Below are 15,469 nucleotides of genomic sequence, written 5' to 3'. Positions count from 1 at the left end.
TCCTACATTACGTTGACACTGAGGCTGTTAAACGGCGACATTCAAGAACAAGCACAAAGTGTCGAAATTATACTACAAAATATTATATTCCAGACAGAAAATGGAGAAAAGTGCCTGTTTGCAGAAAAACTTTTGCAGCTATTACAAGAAGGCACTTTCAATCTGGTTCAAAAGCTGGTTCAAAAGCTAAAGAAAATAGAGAAGAAGATAGAGATTTACTTTACTTCTCGCAAAGAGGCAGTACAGAACTTCATCCGTGAATTTCTGGCCATTGAATCTAATTGTTCGCGAGATTTTATTAAACACCGTGTTTATTTACCATCCAATCTAAACATAAAAAAAATGCATCGCATGTACAACGACGAAGCTTTACCGGATTTCGAAGTGATAATAAGTTTTCTGTTTAAAGTTTTCAACACATCTTTTAATAAAGGTTTTGAATCCTCCCGCACAAACGTAGGCTTACATGCCTCGAATTACTTGAACGTAATTGTACTGGCTGTTTACCATTGTCTAAACACCTTGAATCTTGAAGGAAAAAAAAAATGTTCGAATGGTCGCTGATGGCTGTGGCGGCCAGAACAAAAATTCAATGATCAAAGCTATGGCGACGAAATGGCTACAACAATCAGATCCGTCGGTATCAGAAGTACAATTAATTTTCCCCGAGACAGGCTATTCAGTTATACCGCCGGACCGCGTCTCTGCGTTAACTGAGAAGAAAATACGGGAGAAGGAATGTATCGTTCGACCAGATGAATTTTGTGAAATAATATCGGAACGGACGGTGCACTATTTTGTCAAAGTACATCGGTACTAAAAAAATTGACATGAAAAAATAGACAATTATTTTATTCCTTGAACCAGAAACAGCAAGCAATAATAGAGCACAGGTAAAGAGAGAAAAACTCAAAGACGTAGTTTTATTATTAAAGAAATATTACGGTGCAAGCTGGAGAGATACAAAATCCTTCGAACAACTACAAACAAGTTTTATCAGAAGATGAAATTATTGCTGAATATCTAAAAATATCTACATAATGGATGAGGTGAGATTTTGTGCAATTTGTGTATGGCTTATTTCGTTATAAATATGTTGGTATTAATATAATAATTCTTGTAGTTTTATAAAAAACCAAAGACATATTACAAATAAATAAAAATCACGCATGGTTTAACCAAATACAGGGCCAGCTCTATGTAACCAGAAGCAAAAAATGCATTTTTGATGTATGGTCTGGCAAAAACTTTCCAGTTACAACGAAAATAATCCATCGTGTATATATAATACTCCTATTTCACAGTTAATATTTATAATTTTTATTAATAAGTTAGCATTTAGCATCTTTTTATTTTTATTCATTTACAATTATAGGAAACATTTGTTTTTTAGATGGAGTATAACTTATTACATTTTGTTTTTTTTTTGTTTTCTTATAAAAAAAAACCCGTAGCAAGGAACATGAAAACTGTGACCCATATCATCTTAGAACGCACAAACTATAGTATACTGCATTAATTTAAGCTTATTCACTTTACTAGGACATTTTCTATACTTCCACAATCACCTGGTATGTTATATATTTTAGAATTTAAATGTCTTTCTTTTTGCTTTAAAATATACTTTAAACTATGAAATACTTATACAAATATTATAATAAATTATAATTAATTACTTACATGATTTTAAAATGTAATACTCAACCTACTTGTCATTTTAGGTGGCGATTCAGCTGAAAATTATAGAAACAGAAATCTTATTTTTCAATTAATGTTCAGGTAATTTGTGATGGTCAAATAAGATGCTTGGACATAGTTGCAACATGGTCAGGATCTGTTCATGATCAGACTATTTTTAATAAGTAATTCTTTTTTTAAACAAAGATTTGAAAGTGGACAATTTGGGATAGTTTGATTCTCGGTGATAATTGATAGTGGGTCTCGATGATATGAGTTAAAGCGATATCTTTTGACACCCTTTCTGAATCCATCATCCCCAGCAGAAAATTTATATAACGAGTCACGCATACGAACCAGGAATACTGTTGAAAGATGTTTTGGTGTATGCAAAAATAGATTTCCTGTACTAAGGCTACTACACGTTAAAATTAAATCGAGTACAAGCTATAATAGTTGCTTGCTTTGTACTACATAATATTGCAATTGATGCAAATAAAAGAAACTTTGAGGACAACAGTTACTGTGACTTACTTACTGACATTCCTGAATCTCGTGAAGAAAATGCAGCACAGATTCCAGATTCCAATGGTGATACCAGAAATAGACTGGTGCAAGATTATTTTTTACCATTATTATGTCAACTTTCTTTCACTTTCATGACAATCCCAGAAAGGACGAATTTTTCGGATTTGTATGTGATGGAAGAACTTAACCAAAATTTGCCGACTATTTAGCATACATATTTTGTTCCAGATCTTGAGAAAATAAATAAACTGTGAATTATATTAAGTAGGTCTACGTGTATTAGCTACCATCTGCGACCGAGGCACGACCATCTCTACAGCAATTTACATTCTTATCGCAGAAACTAAAAGAAAGTATTTGCAAAGAAACAAGATAGTACGCAATTTTTTTTTGAGGTAGATATGACGCTGAAGTTGTCCCACTATATGACTTCATAAAAGGAATTAGAAATAATTTTTGAAACAAAAATATAATAATATGCTCCATTGATAACCATACAAAATTCAAACTCAAAACTCAAACTAAGCATGAAATGAATATAAACGTACAAAGTCACGATACATTACGTTTTATTTTTTTACATAAAAGTTATTAGTGATCATAGTCTAAGCAGTAAAAGTTAAAAACGATCAGAGTCCGAGGACTTTGTTCGTTCTTACAAGTTTTCGAACGAATAGTCAAACGTCAGTTGACGTACGTCAGTACGACGTCTAGGTCATTCGTTTTTCTTTGATTTTGCTGTTGTTTTCACCGTTCGTTTTAAAGAATTTTCGTCATGTCTGACTCTGAAAGTGTTATCGAGGATGTTGTGGACGATAAAAACACTAAAAAGCGTAAAAAGTGTGGCCGTATTAGTGATACAACACGTTATCTAAGGAATCATTGCTACACGCAAGGGGATCCGTGTAATTGTAAACGTTTCGACTGTTTCAATACAATATCGAAGGTAAACCAAAATAAAATTCTAAACAACTTTAACTCAATGAAAGATAGGAATGAGCAAAACCAGTATTTGGCGGGATTAATTACAGTTCTTCCTATAATGAAAAGACGACCTCGACGACCGGAGAATGAGGCAATATTACGAGATGCAGCATACAGTTTCAGAGTCAAAGTGCTACAAGAAACATCTGATACTAATTCAGACGTTCAGGTTTGTTATAAGGCGTTTTTATCCTTTCATGGAATAACAGCCAGAAGAGTTCAAACAATTAAAAAGCAACTATTGACATCTGGAGTAGTTCAACCTGATAATCGAGGAAAACACACCACAAGACCACAAATGAAATCCCAAGCAACTAAACAAGCAGTCCATGACTTCATTGCAAGTCTACGAGGCAGAAAAGCACACTACAGCTTAACTAAGACAACCAAAACATACTTACCTGAAGAATTAAACATAAAGAAGACTTATAAAATGTACACTGAAAGAAATCCAAACCATCCAGTTTCTTATGAATATTACAGAAATTACTTCAATTGCAACTTCAATATATCCTTTGGATACCCCCGTACTGATACTTGTAGTCAATGTGATAAATTTTTAATTGAAGAGAAGACTTTGTGTGTAAAAATAAATGAAGAAAGAAAAACAGTTCTCATGAAACAAAAAGAATTACTAGAGAAGAAAAACAAGTTACACAAATTAAAAGCTGCCATTTTTTATAATAGAAAAAGGCTGGCTAAAAGTAATGCAAAGAAAGATTTAAGTTATGAAGGTATAACAATAGATTTTGCAAAAAATCTACCAGTACCAAATATAACCACCAATGATGTGTATTATCGTAGACAGCTGTCAGTGTACAGCTTCAATATTCACATACTTTCAGGCGGGCAATCAATTTTTTTTACATATCCACAAATAATCGCCCACAAAGGTGCAGATGAAGTTGTTTCAATGTTGAACTATTTCATTTAGAACATTTTACCCACCGACTGCCGTAAGCTTGCAATTTTTTGCGATTCTTGTGCAGGGCAAAATAAAAACTTTACAATGATCCGATATTTGCATTACATTGTTCACAATAAGAAGCGTTTTGATGAAGTAACTGTGACCTTTCCAGAACGTGGGCACAGCTACTTGGAATGCGATAAAGATTTTGGCCTTATTAACCAAACAACATTTAGTGAACTTCCAGAAGATTGGGCAAGAATTTTTAGAGAGTCACGGGTTAAACCTTGCCCTTTTCATGTTATTGAAGCGAAGCAGGAAATATTCCACAAGTGGAGTTCTTTTTTGAGCACCCTTTATAAAAAACAATGTCCATTTGCTACAAGGCCAGTCTCGGAATTGAGTATTAAAAGCAATGATAACTGCCAAATTGTTAATTCCCGGCAATCATTTAAAGGACCTTGGGAAAGTTATGTCATTGTCGACCAACGTGCAAAAAGAAGAATTCAAGAAACTGATGGACCTGAGATATCTTACAGTGAGCTAATTCTAATTAAAAAGGCTCTGTACAGTGATTTACAACATTTGAAACAATTTGCTCCCAAAAAGCTCAAGATTATTTTACTAATCTGCCTCAATTACAGTGACTTTGATCATTTTTGAATATTTCCACTAAGACTTTGATCATTTATGTTTTAGGTTTGGCCCTGAACTGGAAAAATATTAAATAAATCTCATTAAAAATATACAATATTTTTATTTTTTAGTAAATAATGAAACCAAAGTATTAGCAGTGATTTTAAGACAGAAATTATTATTATTGTGTCATTTATTTAAGTACTTATGAGTCCTATAAGTTAAGAAATCATTTATCTTCTAATTTATAAAAAATGACTTTGATCATTCTTTCCCTGTGCTATTCAGATGCATTTGTGGAGCTACAAGAAAGAAAAACCAATTTTGCTGGCCATGCACTTTTATTTGTGGTAAGAGGAGCGATTTATAAGTGGCAACAACCAATTGCATTTTATTACTGTGAAGGAGCCACTTCTGGAGTTCAACAGCTAAAACAAATACTCAAAGAAGTAGTTACAGCTGTAGAAGGGTGTGGTCAAAAGCCAGTCGCTTTGATTTGCGAATATGGAGCAGCATTCCAAGCAGCTTACCTCCATGAAGCCTCCATGAAGATACCAGACGCCAACAAATACTTTCAGATCATGAACCAGGATATTACTATTTTTAAAAAATCTCATATTATCTCCATAATGTAAATAATTATTAAAACCATTTATAGTAATTTGAAATATCTTTTTACATAATCTTGTTATTAACATACACAGACCAAAAAGACAAAAATTTATAAAACATACTTACTTATATGATTTTGTAAAATTTTCCAAATATTTATATTCAGATAAGACAGTTATAATAAATGGACAGCATTTAAATATTATATAAGACCCATCTCAGGTTATCAAAGGAATAAGAAATATTTTTTTAAATAAAAATATTGAATTTGATGGCAAAGTATCCAAATGGAGTGATATTCTTAGATGTGTATGAAGCTGATTGCTATCAAGCAGAAGCCAGACTTTTGCACAAATTAAATGATCAACATGTAATCCCGGAAAAAATAAAAAATATGAAGGCTGGTTCTTTAATTTATCAAAAATTTTAAGTTCTTTCTAAACTAGATTGTTCGCTTCTGACTATAATTTTTTTTCAGAAGAAAAATTGTGTAAAAAATTTTAGTAAAACAGTCTCCGCAGCTCTTTTCTATATAGGGTTTGACCATTTCACAAGGAATAATATCTTAGAGAGGAATTTGTTGATACCAAAACACATATTCGGTAACAGCGAAAACAGCATAGCAATAATCATTTGCGATGGTACATATATTTATGTAGAAAAAAGTTAGAATTTTTTGTTCCAACGATTTTTGATGTCCTAAGGTCCTATATCTGATGCATAAATCATGCAAGGCATTGAACGATGAAAATAGTGCTTGGCTTTGGATTTATCAACAAAACGACGTTTTTTACTTGATCGGGGTTTTAGATAGCTGTGTGTTATTAGTTATTATTATTACAGATAATGCTTCCAACATGCGAGCTGCCTGGCGGATAATAGAAGATACATTTGATAATATATCTTACGTTGGATGCGCTACACATACATTCAATCTCCTTTTTCAAGACATCGCCAAAAAAGATTCATTCATAGGAATAATAAGAGATTGTAAAAAGGTGATTAAGTATAAACATAGAAGCCGCGTCTTAGCTTTCTTCACAGATTCCTTCTTCGTAGATGTGTAAATCACTGAAGAAAAACATCTTTGAATTAACTTTTTACTGTTTCAGGAATAAAAAATCATTAGTCAAACTGTGGGAGAAATTATAAAGTGAGGTGTATTATTCTAAAATAAAAAACAGTAACACACAAACTGCCCCCTGTAGTGTATGTGTGGTGTTTATGAGACAATGTTAAGTGTCTACATAGTAGATCCTTAACATTGTCTCATAAACACCAGCAGTGGATCTATATAAGTCATTGTCAAGTAGTCTAGAGTTGCATAGTGACAGTAACGGTGGATAGACGTGCGCTCCACAGTGGTACTGGGTGTGTTAGTGAGCCAGTGTCTCTAGGATTCTACACCCCCGATGCACGATCGTCTGAAAGTTCTCACGCGGAATCTTTTCACTTTCTGTCAGTATCACAGCGATTTACAAACTAATTTCCGTCGCGGAAATGAAACCAAAGAGAATAACAGTTTTTTTGGCAACAAGTGCTACGGTTATATAGCCTTGGATATTCATCGCTGTCAGTATCAAGATAAAAGACGGAAAAATAATTATAATTGTCTCCAAATTTTCCTGCACCTCTTAATTTAATGAACTAAATTTTTAAGACTGATTAGTTTTACCTTATAAAAAATATATTTCCTGCGTTTAATGTCGCTATCACAAAAATTATGACAAAAATTAGCAGGTCAGTACGAATATCGACGTTAAAAACATTAAAATAACATTCAATATCAGCGCCACTTGTACAGTGGCGGTTACGACGCTCGCCGCTTTCTTGATAGGGCGAAAATGTATGAAGAAATTTGAGAGCGTTTCTTATTTTTCTTATAAATGTAAATGTTATTAATTTTTATATAAAATATATAGCTATTCGTATAGGGGACTAAATAAGCAACATCTTTTTTGTATATTTATTTTCCTTAGTTCAGTATATTTAGCTATAATGGTACCTAATCAAACCCCATTTTTTAAATCTTTTGCGATTATTGTAATGGTTAAAACGTATTTATGTGAAAATTTTGTATGCGGCTATAAATTTTTTATGCTGTAGACGTGGAGATGAATATATTATCTTTCATTTGAAACCAAAATATCCTTGCAGTGTGACTCCTAATTCTTTAAAATGGTACCTGAAAATCGCTGATATTTGTGAAAAAATGTGATAGCGTCCTTAATGATTAAACGCAGCTGAAATATATATTTTATAATATTTTTGAATATTACAAAAATTGCTACGTGTCTTATTCAAATAATTAAACCAAAAAAATATTGTCTATGTGCCGACCTTCTTGGTGCCGACTGCCGAGTGACAGTAACAATATTTTGTCAAATCTGCGAGTTTTGTGTAATATGTCATGTACTTATGTGAAACAAACAGTTACAAATTTTAATTTTTGTTGTTGTTTAAGTGCTGTAAATTAATTAACTATTAACTATTATATAAATATTATAACTATTATTAACTAAAGTTTTTTTGTTTTACTTAAGTATATATTGTTTTTTAATTTCATATTAGTTTTTAATAGTTAATATGGAAGTCCACAGCGTGGTGAGTATCAACTTTGAATTATAATGATATTTAAATAACAATTTTAATCCTTCAAGCCCCATAATGATACCGGTGACCGGACAACAATAGAATACAATAGGATTTCCAAGAATCCCCGATCGAAGGACTAAATTTTAAAAGTATAATAATGTTTTAACATTTTAGCATAAAAGGACAAAAGTCTCATACGAACAGAAGCAAAAAATATTCGAGTACATATTGGCGCATGCCGATTTAGCCCGAAACAGGGTTACTGACTCAGATGCTGCTCGCGGACGTACGAGATTACTTGCTGAGCTTGCCAGCATCCTAAACAGTTGTGCCACTGGTGCTACAAAATCACCAGACAAATGGTGGAAGGTATGTATATTATTAATATTTAATATCTTTTAAATAAGCTTATCACATACATTACCATCTTGATTATTGTAGCTCTTTTGTGGAAACATTTTTTCGACACAGTTATGTTTATCATAATAATTATTATAACTTGTGCTGCTCGTGCTTAATGAAACATTAATTTAGGTATGTAAAACCCGTAGTGTTGGCAAGACTGGCGCAACGACACAAAGGCGAAAGCAACCAAATTTAAAAAAAGCAGAGACCAAACTGGTGGAGGCCCTCCTGCAGCTCCGTTGTCAGCGATGGAGGAGGCGCTCATAACTTTCGTTGGACGTGAAGCCTCAGAAGGTCTAGCTAGCCAGATCTTCTGCCAGTGCCAGAAAAAATCGGGAACGTGGAGCCCACTTCAAATCAATGAAACTATTAAACAAAGACAAGCAGGTAACAGTGCCGAGTACAAAAGCACTACTGTCTGGACTATAAAATTAAATCAGTGTGGATGAGACACTATAATCAGGACTCGATTTTTTTTTTCGGGACTATTCGAAGCCATGGCTGGAGATACACATCCCACTGCAGCTGGCTTCGAATCCATATAGAATCAGTGTTGCCAACTATGGGTATTTCCCACTAAATTTAGTGGGAAAAAATTAATTTAGTGGGTTTTTTAGGGGGTAAAATATTTTGGGGATAAAAATTTTGAAGAATGGAATATTTTTTTAATAACAACCTTAAAGTGGCTCGGAACTTTGCCGCGAGTGACCGCGACGGACGAAAATTCAAACGAAATACCACTTTATGACATAGGCTATAGGTTTCATTTTACTCAACCACTAGCTTTTACACCGCCGCCGCGCCGGCGGCTGCATGGGTCGCCACGTAAATGTCAGTAGAAAATGATACCTATATTCTATGTCATAAAGTAGCATTTTATTTGATTTTTTACCGGTCGCGGTCGCTCGTGGCATAGATCCCAAAGCCACCTTAAGCCCCGCCGCACATTGTCCGAATTCTGATCAGAAACAGTTGAATTTCGCCGGACTGCCACCCCGCACACTATCCGAAATATCCTTCCGGCCAGTTCGAGCTCACTCGACTCAGTACAAAATGTAAGAGACAGCGCGGACGTTCAACTCGCCCATGACTATTAACGATGTCGGATGTGCAAAATCGTCATTTTTGTTTTGTTTCATAAAATATGTCCTTATAACCAAGGCTATCATGAGCTGAAAAGAAAAAATCTATATTATGCGTAGTTTCTGAAAATCCACATTAAAAATGTCGTATTTTACTAAGATAGCCCGCTAACAATGTCGGATAGTCACTACCTACGTTATTAACGGAACGCGGAAGCGAGTAAGAGCCCACGATGTGCCACATCCGACTATGTTGACGGAGGGAATGGACGTCGCGCTGTCACTTTTTTTTTTTGCTATAGTAGTGTTATGATTTACGTAATTCAGTACTTAGTTTATTATTTTCAGAATACTAAATTATTGTAACTTAACTATTTTTGACTAAATTAGATGGTAGTTTTAATATTTAAATCTGGCCACACTGACAACGTGCAATCCCAAGGCTACGTTCGCTTCACTTGGAGTGGGGGTTGACGGGTAAAAATTGTGTATAAATACCCCAAGAGCGCAGTATGATGCGAATTTTGACGGAAGAACAATTGTAAGAGGAATCTCTGCCCGAAAGTGTACCACTGTATAATATCGTAGAATAAATGTATTTGAAAGTCATCGTGCAGTTTCTTATCAGTAGTTTTACTTTTCGACGCCATTTTCAATGTCTACAAGATCAGCACGGCCAATTAAAACTTGGTACTTAACGAAATGAAGAAAATTATAGTAAAAGGCAAAAAATGCTGATGGTAATATTATGTCCAAAGCTAACGCTAGTGCGGAAAATGGTATTTACTATTCTTTATAATATTTATTAAATATTTTTAACAGTATAGCTTATGTTTTATTGCTTTAGATTTGATTATGAGATAAATTCTTAACTTCATCAACATTAATTTATCGTAGGTAACTACATCCATCGTTCTTAACCGGTTTTTCAAATGTGTAAAATGTCGGTAGTACCGCATACGACATTTTTAATCGGTTTTATAAATGGTTAAATTGTCGGTAGTGCCACTTCTGACATTGTTATGTGGGTTTATAAATTGGTAAAATGTCGGTAGTACTAAATCATAATTATTTCATTTACTTTTCTTATTGATGAAATGGCGCTTATAGTTTGTACCATATCTGTCGTTGCTTACCGACTTTTAAGAAATTTCAGAAGGCTTTAAAATGGGTAATTTTTGTGCGAAAATTAGGTTTCTGTTGGCACATGTCATACATAATGAATTGATATAATTATTTATTAATAATCGTATTTTTCATGGTTTTGCGATTTGGTGACTAGTAGCCGCAATAAAGCCAGACTTTCTTGGCATTTTGCTATTAAGCAGGTAGGCAACAAACATAAAGATTTACTCAAATTATGTAAAAGTGACATAATTCCCAAATATATATATATATATATATATATATATATATATATATATATATATATATATATATATATATATATATATATATATACTGGGTGTCCCAAAAATACCGTCTAATAGTGACATGGGAGATAGATTAGCCTTATATCTCTCGGATAAAATAAAAATGACCTTAGTAAAAGTTGCTTAGTTTTCGAGATATTTGAATTTTTTTGGTTTTATTCAAAATCTCCATTTTTAGTTAGTTTTTATTTCCGCATTAGTACAAATTCCTTTAATTTATTCATTTTTATTTTTTTTAAGTATCTCGAATAGTTGTTTGATGCATACAAAATAAATTTTTGTCAAATAGTAGTGTATTTTTTAAGAAAAAAATATTTTTGTGTTGCGTTTTAGCTCTCCCAAAATTTCGAACAAAATTTTGACAATCTGCCGTGAAAAAAAAATGTACTAAAGTAAACTGGAAAATAATTTTAAAAATTACTCAATTTATTGCAGATTTAGAAATGGTATAACACTTACATAAGAATTTTACAGAAACTTAGAAATTGCCATTTTTATCATTAAAGTCTAATTCAAGCCGGGCTCAACTATGAAGTGAATATTCAATATTCAAACACAATGAAAAGGCCACATGTTGTCCTTTGTGTTCGGCGTTTGTGATCCTGTTCTTAGGTTAAAAACTGAGTGAGATAGCTGTCAATGATCAACGGTAATGTTTGTTAAAGGCCTAATAAGTGCAAGGGAGCGCGCAATATGCGCTACTCTCTTCCCACATTTTACAACACCGTGTTCCACGAACGATCTCGTGGACTTTAGTACGTTCTCTTCCGTTTTGTGCGATACACGTGCTATTTTGTACTGCTCTCGTTTCTCTCATTTTTTTTTATTACTAGGCGTTATTTTTGGACTCTGATTTGCTTTCGATTTGGACTATTGTTGAACTGATTTGGTGACAACAACGACGGTTTGCGCTCTTACAGACAGCTGGCTGGTTTTACTGTGCTAAGAATGGAAAATCCACGAGGTGCTGCTACTCAATTTACTCATCGTGAGTACGCCGACATGTACTTAATTTATGGGGAAACCAGGCGTGTTTCTAATCGAGGCGTAGTAACTTTAAGCTTACGATTAGCTGCAAGATTGTACGCGGAACGTTATCCAAACCGTACACCGCCATCGTATCATGTGATTGAACGATTGGATTCTGCCTACTGGTTAAAAAGCTGGTTTTAAAAAGGAACAGGTATCATCCGTACCACATACAAAGAGTGCAAACTCTCCTTACGAGTGACTATGCCAGACGGGTACAATTTTGTCAACGAATGTTGGAAAAAAATAGGGAAGATCCCGACTTTTTTCATAAAGTACTGTGGAGTGACGAGTCGCAATGTAGAAGAGATGGTTATTTAAACCTTCATAATATTCATAGCTGGCAGCTAGAAAACCCACACGAGAATAGAGAAGATCGGTCGCAACACATGTTTAAAATAAATTTATGGACCGGAATCTACAACGGTACAATAGTAGGACCAGTGGAGCTGCCTCCAATATTAAATGGTCACACCTATTTGGAATTTTTAGAAAACCAATTGCCAACGCTCCTCGGGGATGTGCCACTGGAATCATTACGAACGATGTGGTTTCAAAACGACGGCTGCCCAGCACATTACGCTCGAGACGTTCGAGCACACCTGGACCGCAGGTTCCCGAGAAGGTGGATTGGGCGACTGGGGCCAATCTTATGGCCACCACGATCCCCTGATCTTAATCCCCTGGATTTTTTTTATTGGGGATGTCTTAAAGACAAAGTTTATGGTAAACCAATACGCAACGAAAGGGAACTACGCGACAGAGTCACCGCAGCGGCTCAAGAAATATCTCAGATAAGTTTGAGAAGATTAAAGAATAATTTTATCAGAAGATGTCGATTGTGCATTCGTGTTGGAGGTCGACAGTTCGAGCATTTACTGTAATAAATCTAAGTTCTAAAGTTTTTTTCTAATTTTATTTATTATCACAGTGCCCCATAACAGCGAAGGAAAGAACGAAATAACAAATTAGGGTTGCAATAGTACATTCAGTTTTACAAGTCTACAGATACAAAAGATAATAAAGGTCGATAGATAATAAGATTGCGATGAACATTCCTGGTACTTTTTCATCTTCTTTACTACATAAGAGTCTGGCTTGAATCAGACTTTAATGATAAAAATGGCAATTTCTAAGTTTCTGTAAAATTCTTATGTAAGTGTTATACCATTTCTAAATCTGCAATAAATTGAGTAATTTTCCAGTTTACTTTAGTACATTTTTTTTTCACGGCAGATTGTCAAAATTTTGTTCGAAATTTTGGGAGAGCTAAAACGCAACACAAAAATATTTTTTTCTTAAAAAATACACTACTATTTGACAAAAATTTATTTTGTATGCATCAAACAACTATTCGAGATACTTAAAAAAAATAAAAATGAATAAATTAAAGGAATTTGTACTAATGCGGAAATAAAAACTAACTAAAAATGGAGATTTTGAATAAAACCAAAAAAATCCAAATATCTCGAAAACTAAGCAACTTTTACTAAGGTCATTTTTATTTTATCCGAGAGATATAAGGCTAATCTATCTCCCATGTCACTATGAGACGGTATTTTTGGGACACCCAGTATATACAGGGTTACAGGAAAAGTCGATGCAGATCCGTTAAGGGCGTGTAGTTTGCATCGTTCCTAACTGATTTGGTTATGAAACAACCCATCCTAAACATAACCGTTTTCGAGATATTCGACTTTTATTTTTAAATTAACTTAACAGGTCGTACTAAGACAATGAAAGTTAAAAAAAATAATATTTATTTATTAAGTTTATTTTTCTTTAAAGGATACCCAAAAAAAATAGTATGGAAGATGATCTGCAGATCTAATTTAAAATATCTACGTTTCATCAGCTATCCAACAAGGTATCACAATCAAGGGTTTTGCCAAAAATCATAGAAAAAACACTTAGTTAAAAGCACCCAGGTAGCAATTCTCGGTCCCTTGCCTATTGTCCTTTGAGTTGGTTCGGGGTGTGCAAGCGAGACAACTTACGATTTATGCAGGTATGAGTGAGAAAGATAATGTGCCGATGCCGAAGGAGATCGGGAATGTGAATACAACATGCCCTATTCACTATTGTTTGTGTTTGCCGTTACGACTTTGGTTGTTAGTCTGCTTATGTGATTCGTCCATGGTAGATGCGTTATCGTTGTGCTTTCTGTTTTCTGTTCGACTTGGCTGTGTTTCTGGACTGTTTCTTCCGATTTGTGACTATTGTGCTTGTTTACTGGACTTTGATTTTGCTTGTGATACGGAACTGTTAACGATGACGACCTACACGAACGAGGAATATGCAGATATGCTAGTTTGCTACGGATATTGCAATCGTGTGTCCGCGCAAGCTCGTAACGAGTACATGACACGCTATCCTGGCCGTCGAGTACCGAATGTGAGAGTTTTCGAAGGATTCGAGAAACTGGGTCCGTATCGAGGCGCCGGACAGATTTAGGAAGGCCACGTGTTATTGATGATAACGAAGAAGAGGACAACGAAATCGTGCAAAGATTTCGATTGGATCCAACAACCTCAACAAATATTGTTGCCGCTCAACTGGGAGTCTCGCAATGGAGTGTGGTATAACGTTCACACTGCGGGCTTATACCCATACCACTACACGCCTGTGCAGGACATTGAACAAGATGATCCCGTAAGACGATTAGGTTTCTGCCGGTTCATGTTGAATGCAGATGTAGAAGACCCGACTGACGGATGAGTCAAAGTTTGACAAAGACGGAATCACAAATTATCATAATGTCCATTATTGGGCCCCGAAAGAACAAGGAAATCCAAACAAGAAGAGGGTTAAGGGATCACAACGCCGATTCAGCTTGAACGTGTGGATGGGTATCATTTCCAACCATTTGATTGGCCCATATTTTCTCCCAGATAATTTAAATGGGGAATTTTATGAAAATTTCCTGAGAGGAGACCTCAATGTTTTATTAGAAGATTTGGCACTCACTCTACGCCGAGACATGTGGTTCCAACATGATGGCTGCCCTGCGCATTACAGGAGAGGTGTCAGGGAATGGTTGGATATAAATTACCAGAACAAATGGATTGGGCGAGGTGGGCCTATACCCTGGCCACCGAGAAGTCCGGACCTAACCCCCATGGATTTTTATGTATGGGGGCACATGAAGAGTCTGGTGTACAGTGAGCCCAACCCGGTATCATCTGTACAAGAATTGAGAACCAGAATTATTAACGCGGCGAATCAAATAAGAGGCAAATTAACAACTGGTGTAGTGAAAAGTGGACTCAGAAAAAGACTGCGAAAATGTGTGCAAAACAGGGGTGGTCATGTTGAACATGAAATTTAAACATGTCTTGTTATGTAATAAATGTTATTGTGTACTTATTTATTGTTTTATTTTCTTTCTGGGGTCAAGGGGTAAATAAAATTAAACGTAATCATGTAATGTAATTTTTTACCTCCTTAGTTGCCGTTGAAGCTAAATTGTTGCACCAATTTCAATAAAATCTTTGATTGTTATACCTTGTTGGATAGCTGATGAAACGTAGATATTTTAAAGTAGATTTGCAGAACATCTTCCATACAATTTTTTTGGATAT

General features: G+C 34.6%; 1 protein-coding gene across 1 annotated transcript in view; it reads right to left on the bottom strand.

The window, feature by feature from the left end:
• The window catches only part of LOC121736265 (insulin-like growth factor-binding protein complex acid labile subunit), a 76,422-nt gene that overhangs the window by 36,186 nt on the left and 24,767 nt on the right, over positions 1 to 15,469 (bottom strand). The gene's annotated exons all lie outside the window — the stretch shown is intronic.

The sequence above is a fragment of the Aricia agestis genome, chromosome 18 (genome assembly GCF_905147365.1).
Source record: "Aricia agestis chromosome 18, ilAriAges1.1, whole genome shotgun sequence".
In the NCBI taxonomy this organism is placed as follows: domain Eukaryota; kingdom Metazoa; phylum Arthropoda; class Insecta; order Lepidoptera; family Lycaenidae; genus Aricia; species Aricia agestis.
This window is presented reverse-complemented; position numbering and strand designations above follow the sequence as displayed.